The sequence below is a fragment of the Myodes glareolus genome, chromosome 4 (genome assembly GCF_982192425.1).
Source record: "Myodes glareolus chromosome 4, mMyoGla1.1, whole genome shotgun sequence".
NCBI lineage: Eukaryota > Metazoa > Chordata > Mammalia > Rodentia > Cricetidae > Myodes > Myodes glareolus.
This window is the reverse complement of record NC_142029.1, coordinates 14,398,824-14,417,155: the sequence shown is the minus strand read 5'-3', so window position 1 is coordinate 14,417,155 and position 18,332 is coordinate 14,398,824. Positions and strand designations below refer to the sequence as shown.

At 45.2% G+C, this 18,332-nt stretch overlaps 1 pseudogene; it reads right to left on the bottom strand.

The window, feature by feature from the left end:
* Window positions 1-966: 966 nt before the first annotated feature.
* On the bottom strand, window positions 967-1,566 carry LOC125393691 (nucleoside diphosphate kinase D, mitochondrial pseudogene; annotated as a pseudogene).
* Window positions 1,567-18,332: the final 16,766 nt, after the last annotated feature.

Sequence of the window (18,332 nt, the reverse complement as noted above, 5' to 3'; positions counted from 1 at the left end):
CTTAAATGTCTATCATTGGCCTCTGAGGGCAGACACATGGTTGCAGAGACACACACACAGGCAAAACACCTATCTACAGAAAATAAATACATAATAGATGAACTCCTTCACATTTAACCCATGTATCACAGGGCCCTGCTGAGCACCCATGTTGGGAGAAGCCCAAAAATCTGACAGTTCTTCCACTTCCTGCTCACAGCAACGGCCCAGGTCAGTCCTCATTTCTAACATAGTGGTCTCTAAGTGCTGAGCATGGACTAGTACTTAGGATTCGTTAGAAACGTAAACTGGAGAGATATTGGGCTGGAGAGGTGGCCCAATGGCTAAGATCACTTGTTGCTTTTGCAGAGGGCCTGAGTTCATTTCCCAGCATCCACATGGTGGCTATCAACCATGTGTAACTCCAGCTTCAGAGGATCTGAAACACTCTTCTGGCCTCCATGCACACACATGATGCGTAACTATGTATGCAGGCAGCTATGCACACCTACATACCTAAAACAAACAAACAAATAAATCGATCTAAAGAAATACGAACTTGCTGGGCAGTGGTGGTTGTTCGCCTTTAATCCCAACACTTGGGAGGCAGACACAGGCGGATCTCTGTGCGTTTAAGGCCAGTCTGGTCTACAGAGCAAGTTCCAGGACAGCTAGTGATACACAGAGAAACCTTGTCTCAGAAAACAAAACCAAAACAAAACCTAGTTCTTTTTTTTTTTTTTTTAAAGCAGAAGATTTTAATGCCTCTTGTTTGAGGCAGGCAAAATCACCTCTAACAATGTCTGAAAGGTTGTCTGGAACTTAGATACAGAAGGATATGGTCCAATATTGTGCTGGCTTAGAATACAAGGCATATAAAGTTAAGGCTTAGACTCCTCTGAGCTGAAGTTGGACAAAAGGTGAACAGAGCGTGGTTTTGGAAGATGGGAAGGGTATGGGCTTGAGTTCTTGTTGGCAGAGGTCATGGATGAACCCTGAAGAACAGCGGGCAGTTCAAACCCTCAGGCTGGGCTGCAGCTGCTGTGGTGACTGCCGTCTGCCCAGTTCAACAGTTCGCTGCTCTGAAACCACAGCTGGATCTCCCTCTGGGCACCCTCCACAGAATCGCTAGCATGAATGACATTCCTGCTGGTGTGAACACTGAAGTCTCCTGATCGTCCCAGGGCCTGCCTCGGTTGAGTCAGTGTGTCCTATCATGGTCCTTGAGATGTGGACCACAGTGCGCCCTTCCCAGACCATGGCCACCACAGGCCCGGAGCTCATGTGGCTGATAAGGGCTGGGTAGAATGGCTTCCTCTGCAGGTCCGGGTAGAGCTCAGCAAGGATCCTTTCTGGTGCCTGCAACATCTTCATCCCTACCAGCTTGAAGCCCCGACTCTCAAAGCGGTGTATTACAGTCCCCACTAGCCTCCACTGCACCCCATCTTGCTTCACCCCAACCAGGACAACCAGGGTACGCTCCTGGGGCCAGGAAGGCCCTCCGGAACTGGGGCGCACCAGCAGGCCTGGAATGCATGGCCCACACTACAACGCCCTTAGCATGGCGCGCCCAAAGAGGCAGCCCATGGCGCAGGCTGGCATGGCACAGAACGCAAAATCTAGCTCTTAAGGAAATGGAATGTATAGGTATGAGGATCAGAAGTTCAAGGCCAACCTGGTCTACACGGGAAGTTCAAGAAGAACCTGGGCTATATGGGACCTTGCCTCAAAACAAACAAACAAACAAACAAAAATGTATCTTTCTAAACAAAATTTAAAAATGCTGCATGCGGTGACTCTGGTGACTCATGCCTATAATCCTAGCGTTTGAGACACTAAGATAAGGCCTAGAAGTTTGAGGCCAGCCTGGGCTACATAGTGACAGTAAAGCCAAGAATTAAAAAGGGGCTACAAAGGGGCCAAGAAGGATGCTCTACGTTTGACGCATGCATGCTCCACTATTCCGCTGGAACTAGAGGTTCAGGGAGGGGTCAGGAGAAATACAGTAAACAGCTCCTCCAGGTTTTATCTCGGAACAAAATGTGGGTATAAAGAAATAAACACGAACAGCACACTCACCAGGGCTGTGTTTTCCTCAAGGCTCAGGCAGTGGCCTTTGTTTAAGGTTAGATTGTTTACTCCCAAGGGATGGGGGAGTGGGAATTAGAAGTAGCGCTTGGACAGAAGCCCAAGAGGTTTCACACAGTTCCTTGGGAGTCTGATTGGGGACACAGAGAGCTCAGAACTCAGGGATCCTGGCCAGGGCGAAGGGCCTCTGGGGACCCAGGAGGGCGGGACTGTGGTTTCTAGAGGCAACGATGACATAATGTCTGCTTGGCAGACGCCAGTTCTGATACAGTGGCCCTTCCAAGTAGCAGGGCCCAGGTCTTGCCCCAGGCTTGCCCTGATGCTCAGAGGCTAGGTTTTCTCCTTCCCCAGGATGCTGTGGAAACTAAACCCAGTAGTTGGGACTTCCTGCTTATCCCAGGGCTGCCCAAATCCTGGTCTGCCTCATCATTCATTCAGTACAGGGGGTTTGCATGGTCCTCCAAGATGCTTCCCTAGCCTGCTTGTCCTACCTCTGTTATGTTTGCTTGTTTTACATTTATTTATTTTTATTTTGTGTGTGTTATGTGGCCATCTTGACAGGGTGTGTATGTGTGTGTGCATGTGCACGCTTGCACACATGTGCCACAGAGCATGTGTCAGAGGTCAGAGGACAATCTTCCAGAATTAGTTCTGTCTATTGGAAATAAGATGATAGCAAATTCAAGGGACTAGTGAAACAAAGCAAGTTTTGTTATTGTTGTTTTGTTTTGTTTTGAGACAGGGTTTCTCTGTATAAACAGTTCTGGCTGCCCTGGAATTCACCAGGCTGACCTTGAACTCACATAGATTCACCTGTCTCTGCCTCCCAAGTGCTGGGATTAAAAGTGTGTGCCACCACAGCCCAGCACAAAGCAGTTTTTAATATATAATTCTTAGGAGAGGGACAGAGCATAGAGAAAAGGTAAAAAAGAGTTGGGGTACTGATTTGGCACAAGACTAGTTTTCAAAAAAGAAAGAAAGAAAGAAAGGAAGAAAGAAAGAAAGAAAGAAAGAAAGAAAGAAAGAAAAGAAAAATTAAAAAAATAGTTTTCAAAGTCCTCCCATGATGGGATATTTCTATCCTCTCTTCCTATAGGCCAAGACTAGCCTCCTTCTTAAATCTCCCATCCTATTAGTTCAGAATACAAAGTCTTATCTAATTAATCATCTGGGGCTTGAGATTGCCTATTTTTCTTTTTTAAATAATTTATTTATTACCTTTTTTTTGTTTGTTTGTTTGTTTGTTTGTTTTTAGACAGATCTGGCTATCTTGGAACTTGCTTTGTAGACCAAGCTGGTCTCAAATTTACAGAGATCCACTTGACTCTACCTCCCGAGTGCTGGGATTAAAGTTGTGTGCCATTACCACCTGGCTTATTTTTATTTTATATACATTTGGTGTTTTGCCTGCAAGTGTCTCTGTATGCAGGAATCAGATCCCGGGCAACAGGATTACAGACAGCTGTGAGCTGTCATGTGGGTGCTGGGTGTTACGTTAATAAGTATTTTCACACTAGCCCAAAATGGAGTATAATAACATTTATTTATTTAGGGATAGACACATAGAAAAAGCAGTGATTAGCAGGAGCGGAGAACTGGAACCGAATCCAGCAGCCAAGAGGCCCTTGGGCATAACTTCCTCTGAATTTATAGTACATAAGACCACGCCCAAAGTGGGCTGGTATCTTAAAGGCTATTGGCTGAAGGAATTCTCACAACAACTGGGTACTGAATTGGGGTCCTCTGGAAGAGCAGCCAGAGCTCTTAACTGCTGAGTCCTTTTTCCAGCCCCAAGATTGTCCACTTTTCTGACTGTGGGCTCAGTCATTAGCATACTGCCTATGGTGGCTCCTGTTCATCTTACCTCTGCTCAACACTGAGCACACCTCATACTGAAAACAGACAGGGCTGGAGAGATGGGTCAGTAGGTAATAGCAAATACTGTTCTTGCAGAGGACACAAATTGGATTCCCAGCAACCACATCAGGCAGGCAGCTCACAACTTCCTGAAATTCTAGCTCCAGGGGATCTAACACCCCTCTGATTTCCTCCTAAGGATACATATACAAACAAGCAATAATAAAAATTAAGAAAATGTAAAGATTTTTTTGTTTGTTTGTTTTTGCTTTTAGAGACAGGGTTTCTCTGTAACAGTCTGGCTGTCCTAGAACTTACTTTGTAGATCAGGTTAGTCTCAAACTCAGAGAACCACCTGTCTCTACCTCCGAAGTGCTGAAATTAAATACATGCCCCACCACTGCCTGGGAAAAATTTAACGTTTTAGATGAAAGGAAGGAAGGAAAAAGAAAGGAAGGAAAGAAGAAAGGCAGGCAGGCAATGGACCTTAATTATCTGTCTGCTTGTCTATCTATTTTTAGATCTTTGAGACAGGGTTTCCCTCTGGTCATCCTGGAACTCCCTCTGTAGACCAGACTGCCCTAGAACTCAGAGATCCTCCTGCCTCTGCCTCCCCACTGCTGGGATTAAAGGCGTGCCCACTCCTGCCCAGTTTACAATCTACTTCTTTGTTTGTTTCTTTGTTATTTCTTTGTTTTCAAGACAGGGTTTCCCAGAGTCCTGGAACTCACTATAAGTAGACCAGGCTGGCCTTGAACTCTGCCCACCTCCTCCTACCAAGTGCTGAGATTAAAGTTTTGTGCCACCACAGCCAGACAACAATCTATTTCTTACATCTCCTTCTACCATGTGGCCCTAAGAATCAAACTTAGGTTGTAGGACTGGATGGCAAGTCCCCTTACCTGCAGAGTCATCTCACCAGGCGGGCTATAACAGTTATTGTTGACTGTCATACCTGATCCATCAGTGAAGGAGTGATGCACTCGGGGTAAGTGCACGGTCAATGCTGGAACCCTGCCCCCTGGCCACGGTGCTATTTAATGATACCAGTCCCTGTCTCTCCTGCACTGTCTCATCCTTACAAAACATTTGAGAGCACGCTTCCTCCCCCACCCCTTCATCCTGTGAGACTGAAGGGTCATGACCTCTGTTTTTATAGAGCAGCAGGGGGTTTATAGAGTCTAACCAGCTTGCTCAAGATCACCCACTAGAAAGTAACAAAACAAGGCCATAAGCTTTGCTCCCAAACCGCTTATTTTGTCCTTCATTCTAGATCACAGCAGCGATACCCATGCCTAGAAGCCCAGGGTGGGGCTCAGTGCAATCCCAGCAAGCACAGGCTCTCAGGTCTTTGTCTTTCTCCTCCTTTTGTCTCCTCCTCCTTCCCTTTTTTCTCCTTTTCCTCTTCCTCCCCTTCTCTCCTCTTTTTCCTCTTTATTTCTCTTCTTTTGTTTGTTGTGAGACAGGGTCCCTTGTAGCCCAGGTTGGCCTCAAACTCACTATCCTATCAGATGATGACCTCCCGATCTTCTTGTCTCCACCTCCAACTCTCCTGCTGACCAGGGGCTTCTCTGATGACTTTTGTATCCCAAACTTACCCCAGGAGAAAGCTGCCTGTGTCCCTGAGGTTGTTGGCAATCTAGAAATGATTTAGCATTCCTGTCCACTGTTCTATTTCCCTTTAGTCTTTTAAGTCTCTTTATACACTGTAGGTTAAAAACTTCATAACAACAACAGCAAAAAGCCCCATAACTGACAGGTGTGATGGTGCACACCTTTAATCCCAGCACTCAGAAGGCAAAGGCCAGTGCATCTCTGTGAGTTTAAGGCCAGCCTGGTCTACAGAGGGAGTTTTAGGGCAGTCAAGGCTATATAGTGAGACCCTGTCTCCAAAAAAAAGAAAACAGCTAGGCACTGGTGGCTTGGACCTTTAACCCCAGCACTTGAGAGGCAGAGGCAGAAGGATTTCTGTGAGTTATGGCCAGCCTGATCTACGGAATGTGTTCCAGGACAGCCAGGGCTGTTACACAAAGAAATCCTGTCTCATAAAACCAAACCAACTCAACCAACCAACCGAACAAGCCCGTGGCTGCCAGGCATAGGAGAGCATAGCCAGACGTGGGAGTGCACACCTTTGATTCCAGTGCTCTGGAGACAGAGAGGCCGATCTGTGAGTCCTAGACCAGCCTAGAGAGACCAAGAGAGACCCTGTCTCAAAAATAAATGAACAAATAAACCCACAACCCATTAAGCCCCACCTGTTCTCCCTTATATAGAATTTGTACACGACAATAAGTAGGATGATCTTGGCTCCACTTTACAAGGGCACAGGGAATTCTGGTTCCTTTCACATGTCTCTTACAGGCTTCATAATCCATCGGTAAAGAAGCCTGGAGTGAGACCCAAGTTCAGGTTAAACGTGGAATATATGACATTTCCCCACACATACACCCCTGACTCGCTCTTCCCCACCCCTCTCCCACTTCCCATTGTTGGTTGGTTTGGGTTGATCATTTTATTTTATGTGTAGGAATGTTTTGCCTACATATATACACGTGTATCACATACATGCCTGATGCTGGAGGAAGTCAGAAGAGGGTGTTGGATTCGCTGGGACTGGGGTCTCTATTAGGAATCTTTTCCTAACTCAAGCTCTCTGCCGATGCAAAAATATCCAGGTTTAACAGGATTCCTGTGCACTCGGGTGGCCCTGAAGGGGAACCTGGAGGCTGTGAACAGGACTATGAGGGGTGAGAGGGACCGACCACCATGAAATTTTCCAGGGAAGCAGATTTAAGGGCATGGTCAAGATTTTGGCGGGCTTGTCTTGTCCCTCCTCTGGGGAGGGGTCAAGACTTGGTGGGCACAGGGACCAGGCATCCAAAGATGGAGGCCAGAGACCAGGGCTTATAGTCTCTATGCATGTTTGTTAGCTGCCATGTCAGTACTGAGCATTGAACCTGGGTCCTCTGCAAATAGGGTCTTATTATGTAGCTCTGACTGTCCTAGAATTCCCTGTGTAGACCAAGATGTATGTATATGCATTTATGTATGTGTGTGTGCACATGTGCCTGAGTGAGTACCTAGGTGCAGGTGCCTGTGCACACTCAGAAGCTAGAAGAGGGTGTCAGATGCCTTGGAACCAGTATTGCAGGTGTTTGGGGGAAATGTAAAAACGGTTATGATGCTGGTACCTCAACTCCAATCCTCATGGTCATACAGTAAGGTCTCTCCTTTCTGTGGGGGCCAGCCATGAAAGCTAAGTCTGGGCAGAAAGGAAGTTCTTTACTTCCTACCATTATCACCTGGGACTCTGGCCATCAATAAATTTAAATGAAGTCTAGAGTCTCAATAGTATACCCAGAGACAATGCTTGGCAGGCCAAGATTACCCGACCCCCACCTAAGAGCAGACCATTCAAAGGAAATTCCTGGCATTCCAAGCATTGTAGATAGAAACACCTGCCAGCACTTCACCAGAACACCCCTAGACAAATGTCAGTCAATCAGGGGTCCTGAACCTCAGAGACCCCTCACCCCCACCTTTACTACTATAGAAACCCAATTCTAACTGAGCTCGGGACTCTCCAGATATTCTAATACGTTGGACATGCAGTGAGACCGAGTTTGCAAACTTGATTAAAATAAAGGCTCTTTGCTTTTACATATGAACTCGGTCTCCTTCGTTGGCTTTTGTGGGGACCCACGGATTTGGGCATAACATTCACGCCATGCAAGTTCCAGGAATCCAGCTCAATCTGTGAGGCTTGATGACAAACGCCTTTAGCCTGTGAGCCAGCTCACCTGCCCAGCCGCAGGTTTTTAATGAAGAATGCTGTGCACACCTATTGGTTGCAGGCTGGGCAGGTCTGAAACCTGCCTGGACGGTGCCAAGTTCTCTGCAGCAGGAGCTTTGCTGCGTAAGCCAGTCAAACAGAAGCCCCAGGCACTATGTTTCTCCCCTAGGGGACCTGAAGAGTCGCACCGGGATGCCCATCCCTCTCGACAGGCTGGGTCCTGGACCTAGGTGTTGTGTGTCCGGGATTCCCCACTAGTATCAGTGTTCATCTCTGGCTAGGTTCTGGGGTGACGTGTGTCTGGAAAAATGCCCAGAGGTGGCTTCTACCCAGCTGGCTTGGGAAGGGAGGGGAGTGGACTATCTGATGTCGGAATCTGATGTGTTTAGCTGTAGCTGTGAATCTTAATTCATCTTCATTCATCTTCTCTAGCCTACTTGTGACAATCTGTTTAGGCCAACAAAGCATGCTTAGCCCTCCCTGAGGAGTTAGTAGCAGTTAATGGTTGTTGCAGGAGGGGGAGTCCTTTTCTTGTGTTACCCAAGATTAGTAAACAAACCCCCACCCTAGCTCCCTGCAAGTGACCTTAATTAAACTCAATAGGTTACCATTAAAAAAAATAATAAACAAAATGAGGTGTGGCAGAACATGCCATCAAAACCAGTGTCTTGAGCAACTGCATTTCCTCAAAGGACAAAGGCTCTAATTGAGCCTGGCTTCAGGAATAGGCTAAAGAAACCCCAGTTATTACTCTAAGGTAAAAAAAACGAGAGAGAGAATGCAGTGGCTCACACAACATTGGAGAGGCTGAGGCGGGAGGACAAAATATGGGGCCACTCTGGTCTACACAATAAGACTTTTTCTTAAAAACAAACTAGGGCCCGGTAGTGGTAGCACAGGCCTTTAATCCCAGCACTCAGAGGCAGAGGAAAGTAGATCTCTGTGAATTTGAGCCCAGCCTGACCTACATAGAGATTTCCAGGCTAGGTGGAGCAAATAGTGAGACCCTGTCTTAAAACAAACAAACAAACAAAACACCAGCCAAACAAAGAAAGAGAAACGAAACACAAAACCTAAAACCAAATACTAGCCCGACAAAGTGGCCTACACCTGTAATCTTGAGAAGACTGCTACAATTTCCAGGCAAATCAGGACTACATAGTGAGAATCTGTTTCAAAAAGCCAGAAAACAAACAAACAAATCAAAGGAAGAACTGAGGCTATAGCTGAGTGAAACACTTGAAAAGGCTGTTTGATCTCAGCATCTTGAAACAAAAAAAACCTCAAGCCAACAAATAAAAACCAGGGGCCAGTGGGATGGATCAGTGGATAAAGGTACTTGCTGCCAAGGATAATAACCAGATTTCACTTCCTGGGAACTACACTGTGGAAGGCTAGAACAGACTCCTACACGTTTTTCTGCCTCCACATGCATGCCACTGCATACAGTGGTTCACACACATATACACATACATAGGTACATACATAAATAAATATAATTTAAAAAAAAAAAGGCCCAGGGCTGAAGAGGTGGCTCAACGGTTAAGATCACTGATTGCTCTTCTAAAGGATCTGGGTCTAACTCCTAGCACTCACTTGGCAGCTAACAACTGTCTCTAACTCCAAGATCTGAGACCCTCACATACACATACATGCAAGGCAAAATACCAATGTATATAACAATATAAATTAATTTAAAAATGTCCACCCATCCACCCACCCACCAGACAGTGGTGGCACATGTCTTTAATTCCAGCACTCGGGAAGCAGGGGCAGGTGGATCTCTGAGTTTGAGGCCAGCCTGGTCTACACAGTGAGTTCCAGGTCAGATAGGGCTACACAGAGAAACCCTGTCTCAGACAAAGAGAGAGAGAGAGGAAAGGAGAGAGAGAGAGAGAGGGAGGGAGGGAGAAAAGAAGGAGGAAAAGGAAGGGATGGCTCAGAGGGAAAAGGCAGTTGCTGGCAAGCCTGCTGACTTGCATTTGATCCCCAAGACTCACAAGATGCACAAAAACAACTCTTGCAAGTTTCCCTTTGACCTCCACACATCATGTCATACACGACCCCCCAGTAAATAATGTAATAAAAAAATTTAAAAAGAGAGAACAACAACAAAGGACACAGGCACAAAAGGGAAGCAATCAATCGTATGTTGTCTGGGGCTGTAACATCTGAACGCTTGCCTAAGTCTGGGGGATCCCCTTTCCCGGAGGCTCACTCATTACTTCCTCCCCATGGAGACTGCTCTACACAGCTGGTGCAGTACCCCTGTGATGCAATGACTGGCTTCCCCAAGAGTGAGCCATCACAAGGAGCAAAAAACCAGAAGGAAGCTGTAATTCTTTTTATGGCCAAACCTCCAAAGTCCTATTCTGTCAACTCTGTCACATTCTACGTATTAGAAGTCTGGCTCATACTCAAGAGAGAAAATGAGGCTCTACCTAAAAAAGCAGAAATTGACAAAGAATATGATTGTGTGTGTGTGTGTGTGTGTGTTGCCTGCCTGCTGTCTGTATACCATGTATGTGCCTGGAGCCCTCAGAGGCCAGAAGAGATCCCCTGAAAGTAGAGTTACAGACACTTCGGGCTGCCATATGGGTGCTGGGAATTGAACCCAGGTCCTCGAGAAAAACAGACAAGGCTCTTAACCACTGAACCATCTTTCCAGAACCCCAGGCAATTTCTTTTTGAAAAAGGTGCAGCAAGACCCAAACCAGGGCTAGCATGCTCCCTAAAGGTGGTACTGCATCTCAGCCCATTGGTGGGGTCCCTACTTCACAGTCTAATATGACCGATTAATCTTCACAGAAAGACGGGGAAGGTTCAGGAAATAGAAACCCTTTCTGGGCTAACTACTTTTGATTAAAAGAAGGAGGAGGAGAAAGAGGAGAAGGAAGAGAAAGAGAAGGAGGAGGAGGAGGAAGAAGAAGAGGAAGAAGAAGAAGAGGAGGAGGAGGAGGAGGGGCTGGGAACATGGCTCAGTGGTTAAGAGCATTGGCTATTCTCAAGGACCTGGGTTCAGTTCCCACAACCCACACAGCAGCTCACAACTGTCTGTAACTCTAGTTCTAGGGGATATGGTGCCTTCACATAAATCTATATGCATGCAAAACACCAATATATGTAAAAATAAATCTTAAAAAAAGGAGAGAAAATATTTCTTATTCATGCAAATACACATAAGTAAAAATAAAATACATTCATTCTTTCAAGTCCAGATATTCCAGAGGACCTGACACCCTCTTCTGACCTCTGAGGGCACCAGGCATGCACCTGGTGCACAGATACACATGCAGAATAAACATTCCTACACATAAAATAAAATAAAATAAATTTTAAATATTTGAGCCAGGAGGTGATGGCACACTTCTTTAATCCCAGCACTCTCGGGAGGCAGGGGCAGGCAGATCTCTGTGAGTTCAAGGCCAGCCTATTCTACAAGAGCTAGTTCCAGGACAGGCTCCAAAGCTGGAGAGAAACCTTGTCTCGAAAAACCAAAAAAAAAAAAAAAATTCAATGTTTAATAAAAGCTAAATAAAAAAACCAGGCCTGAGAAAGCACTGTTACTGGACACATTGGTGATAAATTACTTGGCTCTGACTGTGATCTTGGAGAAGCTGAATAACCTCTCTGAGCCCCTGGTTTCTTATCTGTCAGAGGAGGAATAAAAACAGCCTTCTGCTGAGGATGAAAGTGCTGATGTGTATAAAACTTGGAGTTCTTCCTTGAACTCAAAGTCCAGATAGTGGGGCCTTTCTGGAAGAGGCGGTAGGAGGACCAAAAAGAGATGCTGCAGCTTCCGGATAAAGGAAGGCTGTGGTTACTCTGGGACCTTTACAGAAAAGATCTGTGGGGATGCAGAAAGCAGAGAGACGGCCCAGCAGGTATAGGTGCCTGCTGCCAAGACCAACAACCTAAATTCAATCCCTGGGGACCCCCCCCCCTTAAATAAATATAAGCTCTTTGGAAAGCACAAGGTAGGGTACAAGACAGGAACCGAATGCCCTAGACCAAGTGCTTTCCAAGCTCAAATTCTTTGTGTGGGCTCCCCTTCCCCCCTCCCCAGTCTCATTGTCATTGAGACTGACCTAGAACTCATAGTGACCCTGTGCCTCAACCTCCCAAGTACTAGAATTGTAGCTGTGAGCCACAAAATCTGGCTAGTTCCAGTTCTTATTCGTTGCTACCACTTGGAGAGGGCGAAAAGGTGCTACCCCTTTCACACACTCATCCTGAGGCTCAGACTCTGAGCAGCTCTTTTAAGCCCTTGCTAGGAATTTACTGGATTGGACACGACAGTGGTCCTTGGTGGGAGAGCAGGAAGACAGGTGGTTGGCAGTTAGGTGTGGTGATGAATACCTGTAATCCAGCACAGGGTCCTTAAAAATACTATCACAGGTTCAAGGGCAATTTGGACTGCATAGAGGATTCTAGAGACTCTTTCAAAAACTGGAAAACAATACTTAAGAAGTAGGGCAGCTGGTAAAATGCTTGCTTGCCACGCATAAAGCCCTGTGTTCAAATCCCAACTTGCCTGGCATGCACAAGATCCTATATTCAAATCCCAGCTTGCCAGGCATACACAAGATCCTGTGTTCAAATCCTAGCTTGCCTGGCATGCACAAGGCCCTGTGTTCAAATGCCAGCTTGCCTGACACACAAGACCTTGTGTCCAAACCCCAGCAAATCATAAAAACACACGGTAAGACTGGGCAGTGGTGGCATACACCTTTAATCCCAGCACTCAGAAGACAGAGGCAGGTGGAACTCTGTGAGTTCGAGGACAGCCTGGTCTACTGAGTGAGTTCCAGGACAGCCAGAGACATCCTGCTTGAAAAACAAAAATAAGACAAAACAAAGCAAACACCAGACATGGTGGCAAACATCTGTAATTACAGCACTCAGGAAATGAATATGGGAAAATTAGAAGTTTAAGGCTACATAGCAAGTTCCAGGCCAACCTCTGCTCTATAATAGAAAGACAAGAGACAGAGACAGACAGACTGGCAGACTTCAGAAAATGATTGCAAGAAGAGGCAGTGAGAGGGTTAGAAAGATGGCTTAAAGGTAAGAGCACTTACTGATTTTCCATTGGAGCCAGGCTTGGTACTCTAATCCACATGATGGCTCACAACCATCCATAACTTCAGTTCCATGGAATCCAACATGGGCGCCATGCACACACATGGTACACAGACATACATGCAAACAAAACACTCATACAAGCTAGGAATGGTGGCACACTCCTTTAATCCTAGCACTCGAGAGTCAGTGGCAGGTGGATCTCTGTGAGTTCAAGGCCAGCCAGGTCTACAAAGTGACTTCTAGGACAGCCTAGAATCCTTTCTCAAAAAACAAGAAAAGAAAAAAAATCAAACTAAAACACCCACGCAACCCAGAAAATATATGCATTTTTTGAGACAGGGTCTTACTCTGGCTGTCCTGGAATTCACAATATAAACCAAGTTGACCTCAAACTCACATAAGTCCACCTGCCTCTGCCTCCTGAGCACAGGAATTAAAGGTATGTGTCACTACATATGTTTTAAATTTGTTTTAATTTAAAGAAGATGGGATGATGAAGGAAGCCTGGAGAATGAACAGGTCAATAACACAATTTACTTCTGAGGATCCTGGGGTGGCCACCACAGAAAGCAGGGAGAAAGATGGGTGCAGCTAGGGAAGGAAGCAAGAACAAGAACAGGCACAGAAACCTGGCTTCCTGACTCCCTGAGGGCCTCTTTTGTAGGATTCTCTGTGTGGTGGCTGGTGGCCGGCCAAGGGACGATCCAAGGCCAGCCTAGGGCTACAAAAGAGAACAGGATGTGTTGGGAGAGGACTGAGATTAGAGCAGATGAATGTATCTTGCTGATTTGCCTCTGGGAAGATCACATTGTGAACTTCTCAAAAAAACTTGCTCTCTCTGGTCAACTAGTTGATAAACCAGAGCTGGTAGAGGTGGGGCACATGCAGGTTCAACTTCTTAGGAGGCTGGAGCAAGAGGGACATTTGAGCCCAGAAGAGTAGTCACTTGGACAGTATAGCAAGACTTAATCTCAAATCAAAAAAATATATGTGGGCGTGGTAGCACGTGCTTTGAATTCTAGCAGAGACAGACGGATCCCTGAGAGTTCGAGGTCCACCGGGTGTACATAGTGAGTTCCAGGACAGCCAGGACTATAGAGAGACACTGTCTCAAAAGCAAACCTCCCCTTGGTTATCTGTCTCCCCTTGGTTATGACGAACTAAATCACACCCGACTATGCACCTGACAGTTTCTGTTTTCCTATGTGTGTGTTAACACTACTGGGCTTCACTTCCTCAGTGCTAGGATTCTATTCCCACCAAGCCACCAAACCTAGTTGTTGTTTCTTTGCCACCCAAATAAATCACATGGAGGTTTATTCTTTCTTATAAATGCCAGGCCTTAGCTTGACTTGTTTCTTGCCAACTTTTCTTAAATTATTCAATCTAACTTTTGCCTCTGGGTTTTTACCTTTCTCAATCCAAATTTCTTTTCTTTCCTTCTTATTCTTTGTCTGGTTGTGTGGCTGGGTAGCTGGCCCCTTCTTTTCTTGCTGCTTCTTTCTCTTTCCTCTTTTTCTATTTATTCTCTCTGCCTGCCAGCCCCTTTCTTTGCTCAGCTATTGGTTGTTCAGCTCTTTATTAGACTAATCAGGTGTTTCAGATAGGCAAAGTAACACAGCTTCACCGAGTTAAACAAATGCAACATAAAATAACGCAACACATCTTTGCATCATTAAACAAACCTTCCACGGCATAAACAAATGTAACACATCTTAAAATAATATTCTACAGCACCTAGTTTTGTTTTGTTTTATTTTCAAGACAGGGTTTCTCTGTGTAGCCGTAACTGTTCTGGAACTTGCTCTGTAGACCACCTGGCATTCTTTCTTTCTTTCTTTTTTTAATGTGAGTTCTTAAGATTGAGTTCTGAACTGGGGGGAGCTGCTGGCAGCTTCTAGCTGCTGGAGGAAGGAGAGCCATTTTTCTTTGAGGATGTGGCTACTGGCAGGTTTTTAAGGTTCCTGTCCATGTATGGCCCTACATTTACGTGTATGCAGATTGCACTAAGGCTATCAGTGTTGTTTTAAAAAAAAAAAAGAGGACGTGAAAGTGGGAGAAGCTTGTTTGGGGGAGGAGGGGTGGACAGGGAGCTGCAAGCAGCTATGATCAAGTCGCCTTGCCAGGCTGGGTGATCCAGACCTTTAAACCTTTTGATCCCAGGTACCGAAGCTCCAGGCCAGGCAAGGGGGCACAACAAGACCGCGTCTCAACAAGCAAAGAAAAACATCAATAAAACAACATTTGACATGCAAGTATGAAATTATTAAAGAAAAATTAAAAATATTCTTAAAGAATAGTTAATTGTGTTGGTAGTGCATACCTTTAATCCTGCACTTGGCAGAGGCAGGCAGATCTCTGATTTTGAGGCCAGCCTGGTCTACAGAATGAGTTCCAGGACAGTCAAGGCTGCCAAAGAAATCCTGTCTTGAAAAACAGAAAACAAAAACAAACAAGCAAGCAAACAAACAAAAAAAGAATAGTCAATTGTAATTGCTCAATGTTTTTTCAGGACTTAGTCTTGATTAAAGCAACAAACCACACATACCCATAAAGAGGAAGAACAGGTTCTTAACTACATCTTTCATTGTTTTATTAATATTAATTGTATTTTTATTGTGTGGGGGTATACCATGGTGTGTTGTGTGTACTTTGTGGGACCAGTTGTTTCCATCATGGACCTGGAAAGCCCTGGTTCTGGGGATTTTACTGTGATCTTCAGACTTGCTTTTAACCCACTGAGTCGTCACTGGAGGTTTGGGGGGTTGGTGAGGTGGAGATGGGAGCCTTGCTACAGTATTGGTAAGACATCTTCCAGATGACTGTAGTGGCTCATAGTTTTATATGTACACTTTCAAAGCCATTAATGCTTCTATTTCATTTATAGATCCCAACACCATCTGTTATGACTCTGTAGAGTGGGTGTTTTATACAGTCTGAGGCTTCCTCCTGAGGGCTGGTGTGTAGAGCAAGAAGTCGATTCCTTCTTAAGTATTGCTCTGCTAGCACTCCTTGTAGACTCTCATAGGTCACATTTATTTATGGTGCTATAAAAATGCTTATTTAAAATTTTTATTATATTATTTGTGTATGTGTGTGGGTACTCGACACATTGTGAAGGTGTGGAGGTCAGCGGAAAGCTTGGAGTTGGTTCTCTTCTTTCACAATGTGGATCCAGGAGATTGAATGCAGGCTGTTAGGAGCGGCAGCAAGCACCTTTACCCGCTGAGCTTATTTAACCTGCCCCTAAGATGCTTGTTTGCTTGCTTTCGTTCATTATTTGATTTTTTTCTTTTTTAAATTTTTTTTTATGATTTATTTATCTTTATTTTATGTGCATTGGTGTGAAGGTGTCAGATCCCCTGCAACTGGATTTTCAGACAGTTCTGAGCTGCCATGTGGGTGCTGGGAATTGAACCCAATCCTCTGGAAGAGCAGTCAGTGCTCTAAACCGCTGAGCCATTTCTCCAGCCCCTGATTTTTTTTTTTTTTTTTTTGATACAGGTTTCTCTGTAGCTCTGGAGCCTGTCCTAGAGCTCGCTGTGTAGACCAGGCTGGCCTAAAACTCATAGAGATCCACCTGTCTCTGCCTCCTGAGTGCTGGGATTAAAGTCATGCGTGCCACCACTGCCTAGCTGGTTTTTCCTTTAGAGACATGGTTTTTCTGTATAGTCCTGGCTGTCCTGGAAGTCACTCTGCACACCTCAAATATCTGTTTGCCTTTGCCTCCTGAGTGCTGGAATTCAAGGCACGGACTGCCACCTTTTTATTTCCTATTTATTTTTTTGAGATGGGGCTCTTTGTGTAGCTCTGGCTAGCCTGGAAGTTGCTATATAGACCAGACGAGACTGCCTCTATCTAAGAGATCTGTCCAGGACAACCAAGGCTGCACAAAGAAACCCTGTCTCGAAAAATATCAGTTCTCTCCTTCCAATGTGTGTGTGTGTGTGTGTGTGTGTGTGTGTGTGTGTATGGGGGTGTTGATTAAACTCAAGTCATCAGACTTGGCAATAAACCCCTTTTAGGCCATCTTACCAGCCTGATTTTTTTCTTTTCCCTTCCCTCCATACATGGTTTCTCTGTGTAACAACAGCCCTGGCTGTCCTGGAACTCACTTTGTAGACCAGGCTGGCCTCTGCTTTCTGAGCGCGAGTGCTGGAATTCTGATTTGTATTTGTTTATTTGAACAAATTTACGCTGTAATCTCAGCTCTTGGGAGGTGGAAGCTAGAGAATCCCAGGAGTTCAAGGCCAGCCACGGCACGTCTTAAGTTTAAGGTCATCCTGGGTTACATGAGATCATTTTTCAAAAACAAAAAACAAAATAAAAAGGACAAAATACTTTCTCGGTTTTTATTTTTATTTTTTTGAGGAGGGTTTGGGTTTTTATTTGGGTTTTATTTTCCTTTGGTTTTTCGAGACAGGATTTCTCCGTGTGACTACCCTGGCTATCCTGGAGCTAGCTCTGTACATCAGGCTGGCCTCAAACTCACAGAGATCCACCTGCTTCTGCCTCCCCAGTGCTGGGATTTGTCAAAATCGCAATCTGGTCATTTGAAGATTCACTTATTTATTTATTAATTTATTTATTTTTACTTAATGTACATTGGTGTTATTTTCTACATGTATATCTGTGTGAGGGTATCAGATTCCCTGGAACTGGAGTTACAGACAGCCTTAAGCTGCCATGTGGGTGCTGGAATCAAACCCTGGCCCTCAGGAAGAACCACCAGTGCTCATCACCACTGAGTCATCTCTCTAGCCCTATACTTAACATTCCATAGATGTGAGCATCTGCCTGAATGTGCACCGTGTACATGTCTCGTGCTCAGAAAGGTCAGAAGAGGGTTGTGAGCTGCTATCTGTATACCAGAACCTGAACTTAGCTCCTCTGCAGGAGCAGCCAGTGCTCTTAACCATTGAACTGTCTCCAGACCAACCTGACAATTTTGATGCTCAATCGATGCTTCTAAGATGATGCTGAACCCTTATAATTCACAATCTGCCAAAATCCAGAGATAGCCACGCTGATCCCTAATCCCTGACTGTGGCTAAGTTATAGAAAGCCATGTCTCAAAAGCAAAACAAGGGCTGGTGAGGTGGTTTAATGGGTAAAAGTGCTTGTTGCACAGCCTGATGACCTGAGTAGGATGTCCAGAAGCCCCGTGAAGGTAGGAGAGAAGTGAGTCTACAAACTGATTGTCCACATGCATGCTGTGTTCTATTCATATCCCATGTATCTTACATACACACAAAACAATAATAAATATGTCTTAAAAACAAAACAAAGGCTGGGAGATAACTTCAATTGATAAAGTGCTTACTACGCAAGATGAAGATACATTAAAACATAGGGGAAGGGGCCAGCTGGTGGTGGTGCGTGCCTCTAATCCCAGCACTTGGGAGGCAGAGGCAGGCGGATCTCAGTGAGTTTGAGGCCAGCCTGGTCTATAGAGCGAGTTCCAGGACAGTTAGGGCAGTTACACAGAGAAACTCTGTCTCAAAAAACCAAAGAATAATAAGGAAAA